The sequence below is a fragment of the Pteropus alecto genome, unplaced genomic scaffold, assembly GCF_000325575.1.
Source record: "Pteropus alecto unplaced genomic scaffold, ASM32557v1 scaffold118, whole genome shotgun sequence".
In the NCBI taxonomy this organism is placed as follows: domain Eukaryota; kingdom Metazoa; phylum Chordata; class Mammalia; order Chiroptera; family Pteropodidae; genus Pteropus; species Pteropus alecto.
The window spans coordinates 987,441-993,010 of record NW_006440654.1 but is presented as its reverse complement, the minus strand read 5'-3'; positions in this window follow the sequence as shown (position 1 = coordinate 993,010).

Here is a 5,570-nt window from a genome sequence, read left to right as displayed (position 1 = left end):
GCCCACGGCGCTCGGGCCTCTGTGCCATGCGAGGACTTGAGGAGCAAAGGGCCGGGAGCATCCTGGAGAGGCCTGGCCGTGGCCGTGGCCGTGGAGCTCGCAGGCGCCCTGCCCGCACGGGTCCGGTCAGAGCCAGCACGGGCAGGATACCCCCAGAGTCACCCCGGGGCCTCCCTGCTTCACCAGCTGCAGCTCCGGAGACCCCCCGTCTGTGGCCTCCGAAAGCGCGTGCGGGTGCGTGTTCACGTGCAGTGCCAGGCGGGGACTGCCCGACACCTCCATCTAGACCTTCACCACGGGCGCCCCGCACCCCAAGACTCCTAATGGGACTGACAGGGCTTTCCGGGGCCCCTGGCCCCGTGAGTCCCTCACCTGTCAAGTTCCAGCCCTGGGAGGTGACACGTGTTGCCATAGAGTGATGGGGGGACGGGGATCTCAAAGACCCACTAACCTCAGCCTCAGACGGAAAAATAGAGAAACAGAAGTGGGGGCTCCAGCCTGCTCCCCCGGGTACCCGAAGACCCCCATCCCTCTCCCGACAACCCCCACTGCTGCCTTCCTTCCTGGCTTTCGTTTTTGCTATTTCTTCTTTATCTGTATCATTCCTTCTTCGCTCCATGTGCATAATCTCCAGGAGAACTGACTCGGCAGCTGGAAAAAAGCAGCCCGCCCACCCCAAAGCGACCCGGCTCAGTGCAGGGCAGGTGTGGGCACCTGTGAGTCACCCCAGGTGAGGGCACTGAGCCGCCCACCCCGCCTGGCTGGCAGCCGCAGCCCTGGCCACCTGCAGGCTCCAGGTGGCCCCGGGAGGCTGCGGTTTCTGCCGACCGCCCCTCTCTCCGGAGAGCCCCCGCCGCCTCCTCCACGAGCTTCTCAAAATGCAGAGCAAGGCGGCTTCCATCTCAGATAATGAAGCACTTTGTGCTGCAGGTTTTACAAGCCACTGCTGGTTGCCGCTGCGATAAAATTTGATCAAACAGTGTCATCCAGTGGGGAAAGCAGCCAGCAAGCCCCGGGGGGCGGGGCCGGCGGCCTCCCCGCTCCCGGCTCCGCTTAAACCACGTGCCTGTTGTTTACAGCCGGGGACCCTCTCGGCATGGCGGGGACCCCGCTCCGCCCCGCCCGCCCTCTCCCTGAGCCGCTTCTCCCCACCCCATTCATCTCACAAGAGCACAACCTGAGTCGCTTCAGCCTCTGCCATCCCCCCGAACAAAAGCAGCACCGCCAGGGCGCCCCGCCCCGTGTCGGAGGGAGCGGGAAACGCAGGGGCTTTGGCCGGGAGGCCGCAGGCGGTTGGGATTGACCGCGCAGGCCCGCACGGCGCCCCACGTCAGGCACGCCTGGCCCGCTCAAAGCCGGGGCTCGAACCGCCGTCTTTTATGCCGCAAAACAACCCTCCAACTGCGGGCAGATGCAGCCACCAGCCCAGAGCGTCTGCAGGCAGAGAAGTGGTCGCTCGCACGTGTGTTCTGTCACTCACAGCGGCCGGGCCCTCTGGCGTGGGTCCCCCCCCAATCCCCATCAGCGCTGGGGCCTCTCGCCCCTCGGCGTGGGGCAGGGGGCACTCGGCACACATCTGTGAGGGGCTGTGAACCTGCCGACGCTGGGCATGCACCGAGTTGTGACTCAGTGTCCCTACGAGAATGCGCAGCGACGCAGGGCCTCGGGACCCCGGGCAGGACGGAGCAGCCGGCCCACCATTCTCGTCTAGGGCGGCGTGTGACCCACGGCGGCTCAGTGACCTTGGCCGGGCCACTGCCCCCACTCGGAACTCAATTTCCGCGTCCGGTCAATGAAGGGGCTGAGCTGTGACTCCGGAGACCCACGCCCGCGCTCACGTCCTATTATCTTAATTGAGCGCTATCGACCCTCGCGAGCCTCTGGCCCCGCACGGTGTGCTGGCGGATTTGCGTATTGATCTCGGTGTGACTTCGCCAGTCGTCAGAGCAAACTCCCCAAAGTGACTTTCATGGGGCACAAAATAAGCCACGCGGTGTCATTTGAAATTGTTTCAACCTCGTAATGGCCTTGAGGACGACGGGATGACACCACGGAAGACGCGCAAGGCCGTGGGGCGTGCGGGGGGCGCCCCGAAGCCCCCACCCGGGGCCGGGTGCCACCTTGTGTCCTCGTCTCTGTCTGCACACGCCGCGAAGGCCAGCGCCCACGAGGCCGTGGGCACACAGGCGCGTCCTGCCATCACGTGTCAGGGTACCACACGTTCCCTCGGGTGTTCTGACTTGGTCACGGCCAGAACCCGCTAAAGGCCCCATATCCAAGGACAGCCACACCGGGAAGGGCCCCAGCACGTGAGCGTGGGGACACGAGGCAGCCCCCAGCACGAAGGAGGCAAGGTGGCAGCTGGAGGGCACCAGTCAGGGCTCAGAAAGGGGGCCCCCCGACCCCGCTCTGGGGCCCCGCCCTCGTCCCCAGAGTCAGGCTGAGGCCGAGGGGACAGGCGGTCACCGGAGAAGAACAGAGACACATCCAGGAAATGGGCCTCCGGAGCCCGACGGCCCGCACAGGTGGCCACTGGAGTCGCCGCCGAGGATGGCGTGGCAGCGGAAGGGTGTCCGCACCCCAGCGCTGTGGGCTGCGCCGTGTCCCCCACATTTGTGTGGGGCCACCCTCACCCCTAAGGCCCCCAAATGTGACTGTGTGCCAAGAAAGAGCCTTTAAGAGGAGATTAAGGTAAAAAGGGGTCGTATGTGTGGGTCCTTGCCCAACAGGCTGGTGTCCTCATGAGGAGAGGTGGGGACGCAGACACGCAGAGGGACGGCCACACGGGGACGCAGTGGGAGGGGCCTCCGCGGGCCAGGGGCGAGGCCTCAGAGGCACCAGCCCTGCGGGCAGCTGGCCCCCGGCCTCGGGCCTCGGGGATGAGTGCGCTGTGCACACCGCCGGCCTGCGGGGTTTGGGCGGCCAGAGCTGAGACACCAGGGGTGACCAGGTGCATCTAACTTACCTGTGAGGGTCCCCACCACCTCCCACGGGCCCGCTCATGGTGGGTGCTCACTGAACGCCCACGGAACTGAATCCATTATTCCCCTGTGACACCAGTGGCTCGTTTGTCACAAAACCTTTGTCACAAAGGCTTCGACAAGGGCTTCTCACCGTCCTGGAGGAACGAGGGCTTCGCCCCCGGCAGGCACCGCCGAGCCGCCTCCCACCCGCGTGCTGCGGGGACCTCAGTGTGGGCCACATCTCTGCAGCTGGTGCACGACCACCCACGTGTGCTTTTCCACGTGGGCACCGCTCCCTGGGGACCAGCCGTCCACCAAGAGCCATCCTGAAGGAGGGCAGCACGTGCCACCGTCACAGTCACGGGAGGCATCTGTCCTAAACACGCGACACCTCGAGTGTGTAACGTCGACAGTGCCACCAAGCACTCATGACAGGCGGCCTGCGCCGTCCCACCTCTCTCCAGGGGACTTACCCAAGCAGTGCTGGGCCACCCACGGGCGGACAACATCGCGTGTGGTCAGTGGCTATAAACGGCCGCAGGCCCCGCCCCCAGCAACATCGCTCCTCACCTGGGCAGGTGCCACTGCGCCCTCCCCGGCTGTCAGGGAGGAGACACGGGGGCCACACTGTGACAGGCCCCAGGGACAGCCACACGAGGGCCGTGTGCGAGCGTGGGGGCCGCAGAGCGGTGACAGGCTGCTGTCACGGTGCCGTCCCCAGCGGTCATCTGTTCCCGGGCAAGCTGTGCCTCAGACAATCCGATTCTGTTCCAAGGCCCAACCGGCCAAACCCCCAGCCTCCTGCAGAAGTGCAGCCACCAAAGGCCGAGGGGAGCCGTTCACCCCCTGGCACCGCAGCCGTGTCTGTGTGCGCCGGCTCCTCCCCGCCTCGAAGAGACCGGGGACCCAGGGGGGAGGCGGCCCCTCCTGCTTCCCGAGGGGAGAGAAGAGAGAGAAGAGGTGGGCGGAATTCACGAGCTGCCACCTACAGAAGCCAAGCCACAGTCAGAGGCCACACCAGAGGCGGTCGTGGTTGCTGGTGCGCCCATGTGGGCAAGGCCACTGGCCCACCGGCAGCAGCCGGGTTCTGGCCCGGGCCCCCACCCGCCCCCGGTGCCTCTCCCCTGGAGTGTCTCTGGGGTCTCGCTCAACTCAAGGTCCCCAAGTCCTTTGCAAAGCAGCTCCCCGGGGTCTGATCAGCATGTGGCCATCTGGGAAAGCTGCGTTATTATGTGATAAATTCATCACGTGTGACATTGTACTTGTTGGTTATGAAAAATCCGCCGTTGCCTGGTGACCGCAGCCATCTGTCAGCGCCCAGCCCTCCGAGGCCACGGGGCCAGGCGTGCTGGATCGTGCGGGTCGTGGCCGAGGTTCCAGACAAGGCCGAGGGCCAGAGACACACCCGGTCCCCTGCACAGTGGTCCCCTTAGAGAAAGCGCCAGGTGTGGTTTGTGGTCACACTCAGCTTTAGGAGGAGAGAGGAGAGGGAGCTATATCAGGCTTGCCGCGTGTGACCAGCGCCACCAGGGAAAGGCCGGACACGCAGAACGACAGCCGCTGACTGGGGCACTCGGGGAGGCCGTGTCCCTTCCAGGCGCCCGCGTCTCTCCTTCCTCCCACAGGGGCCGAGCTCTGCCCTGCCCGCGGGAGCGGGTCTGCGTCCTGAACCAGCAACGTGGAGTCCGCGCTCTCGGCTCTGCAGACCTCCTCCCTGTGCCTGCTTCTTAGTGACCTTCGTGGGGTCCCTCAGCCACCGCACACGGCCTGTCCCCATTAGACGCATCCCAGTTACGAAACTGTAATTGAGGGGAGGGTGTAGAAAGTACCCCGAGAAGGGGAACCCGCGCCTGGCCCGGCAAGTCTTCCGGTCCCGCCTCCCAGTCTGGGGGTTCTTTCCTACAGCCCCCAAACACATGCAGGCTCCTGCTGGGCAGTGGGCTTCGTGTGGGCACCCTGGGGCCCTGGGGCCACACAAACCCGCCCCCAAGACAGCGAGAAGGAAGGTGTGGGTGCGGAGTTCATGCACACTCTGTTTTAACTGTCCCCAAATTGTAACCGAGAACAACACGCAGGCCCAAGCTTGGCCCATCCAACGTTGAGCGCTTGCGTTCTCTGCCGCGGCCTCCACGGAAAACGGCGCATGCGCAGAAGTCCACAGAGTCGGGCCGTGTGCGTAAAATCACGTGTATAATCAATCGCACGACCAGCGGGGAACGCCGTTCGCCCCCGGGCCCCTCTAAGAACCGGGCGAAGCAAGGCTCAGGGCGAGACTGCTGTGATGACAAGTTGCCGCGAGCTCTCCTGGTTGCCGTTTTTCTCTCCCGTGCTGTCGACAAACGGGCGACCGGACCCGCGGGATCCGGGCCGCCCCGGGGGCTGAGGGTCCGTGGGGCCGAGCGGGTGGGCACGGGATCCAGGCAGAGCCCGTGGTGCAGCGTGTGGGCGGGGGCCCCCGCTCAGCCACTTCACAGGCTTCGTGATTCGCGTTTCGCTTTTTCATCCACCCACTTATCCATCCATCATCCATCCATCCATCATCCACCCATCCATCATTCATCCACCCCCCACCCACCCACCCATCCGTTCATCCATCCATCCATCCAT